Source organism: Cavia porcellus, unplaced genomic scaffold, assembly GCF_034190915.1.
Source record: "Cavia porcellus strain 051 isolate PalLab524CR breed Dunkin Hartley unplaced genomic scaffold, mCavPor4.1 scaffold_22, whole genome shotgun sequence".
Taxonomy (NCBI): domain Eukaryota; kingdom Metazoa; phylum Chordata; class Mammalia; order Rodentia; family Caviidae; genus Cavia; species Cavia porcellus.
In genome coordinates this window covers 11567646-11570100 of record NW_026947505.1, presented here as the reverse complement: position 1 = coordinate 11570100, position 2455 = coordinate 11567646, and positions in this window count along the sequence as shown.

Below are 2455 nucleotides of genomic sequence, written 5' to 3'. Positions count from 1 at the left end.
AAGTTTTTGAGTTGGGTCCAGAGTGGAACCCAAACATTTGTAGTTCTAATGAGTTCTCAATGCTGACACTGATGGTCAATAGTTATAATTGAACCTCAATTTATTGAGTAGATTGCTAAGAAAGATCATCTAGTCTTTGTTGGTGGTTTGGTTTGGTTTGGTTTGGTTTACGTTAGGTTGGATTGGGTTGGCTTGGCTTGGCTTAGCTTGGCTTGGCTTGTCTTGGCTTGGCTCGGTTTGGTTGAGTTAGGTTTGAGCTTTTTGAGACACAGTCTTTTGATGTATTTTAGACTGGTCTTGAACTCACAATGTAGGCCAGGCTGGCCTCAAACTCAGTGTCTCCCGTCTCAGCCTCCCAAGAGCTGGTATCACAGACAAGCATCATGATACCTGGCAAAGGCCATTTAATATTGATGTGAATATTCCACATTACTGATAATAATTTTGCCTCATGAAATTTAACAACCATTATCTCATTAATTAATGATTGTTGGAATTTTCCTTAAATATATTAAACTATTGCTCCTATACTCTATACTACATTTCTTTACATGCAAATGTATGTCCAAAAAATTCATGCATTGTGTTTTCAGTTTGAACTGTCAAAATAAACATCTCACATACCCTTGAAAAATAAATCATATATTCCATTCCTTAGCTCTTAACATAAAGTGTCTTTGAATTCAAAACATAGAAATTGTAATGTGATTTTAATAAGCATTTTAGGATATGAAAGATGAAATTATAATAAGTATTATTTATACCTTAATTGTTCATGATCATTCTGTTATTGGCATTTCTAAGTAAATAATCCATTTTTATAAATAATATGACCATTAGCGATACACTCAACTAGAGTAGTTATTTTGTGCATATGCAATACTCCAACTGAGATAAAGTATATAAAGTTGTATTCAAAGTCTACGTGCACAGATTACTGTGTTAACATGATTTTACTAATTTGCTTTTAACATTCCACTGTCTTCATTGCTCAGAAACTGCAAATAACTTAATTGCTTATTTTGGGAACTTTTCTAAACTCTATTTAAATGAATACTAAGTTGTTAATCTCTTCAGGAAATACTGTCAAACGTCTGTTCATTAGTCAGAAACTTTTGAGATGTGACCTCACAAGTCCTTGCTTTGGTATGCCCACAAATATTGGTCCTTATCCAATCTTAATTAAGCCATTGCATTGAAAACTCTACCTTGTAGAAGATCTAAAACCCCCAAATAGATCCTGTCTTTGTTCTTCCTGTAAAATACTATCAACTAGTGTTCTCTCATCATTTTATGAATAGGATTTCAAGGCATTTTGTTTTGCTTTGTTTTAAGAAAACCAGTTAACTGGCAACATTAGAGTTCCCAACAAGATTGCCACAGTGGGTCAAGATCCTTGACTTAGAAAACAGGTATTTGGAAGGAGCCGGAGGAATTTTGAGGAAATGCAAATTAAACCTGCTCTGCACCACCTTGATAGCTCCCAGGTGAGGTTCCTACACACCACATGTAACTATTAGGGATAAAGAATCCATTTCAGCAATTTTGTTATTGGTCAGATTTAAAAACCTTTTATTCTTGTTTCAAACTGTCTTAATATTAACACAACACAATCACTTGTTTGTGTCTGGCATTATTTTATGTTCTGTAAGTGGAAAGTTTACTTTAAAAATGGATAAGCAAAAGTCCCAAATTCCTTTATGAACAATAGTCGCTATCTTCAAACTCCTGAGTGCCTCCTGTTCGTAATAATGGCATAGTGAATTTGAACACTGACTTTCCAGTGTCTGTGTATCTCATTCCAGTGCACATTACAGGTCTCAGAGAGATACCAAACTCCGTGGGAAAGTATTTTACTGATGCAGGTTGTATTTGGGGGACTAAGCCTATCCAGCTTTCATTGCCCTGTCTAAACTTCATTTCAAACTTGAACAATACCCTGTTAGCTGGGGAATAATGGGGACTGTAATAGTTACGGTTTAGATCTGAAAGTGCCCCCTAAGAACATCATGTGTTCAGAGGTGAGACTTTAGGGAGGTCATTGGATCCTGGGGCCTTATACACATCAATATATTAGCTCATTAATGAGTTCATAGTTGATTGTGCTGTTTGGATATAGGGCCCAGTCACAAGAGGCGGGTCACCAGGGTGTGAACTGGAAGGACATAATCTTGTCCTGGCCTTCTCCTCTCACTCTCTTCTGGCTTCCATGTAGTGAACAGATTTTCTCTGCCAAGACCAACCTCCCTGCGCTTTCTGCCTTTGACCTCACCAATCATGGACTGAAGTCACTGAAACCATGATCTCAAAAGCAACTTCTCTTCAAGTTGTAGGCAACAGATATTTGCCTTAGTGATGGACAAGGGACTGACACGATAGCCAGCAATCTAACAGAGAGCTCAGTATATCTTGTCATCTTCTTTACAACATTCCTATCATCCTTATAAAAGCCCAG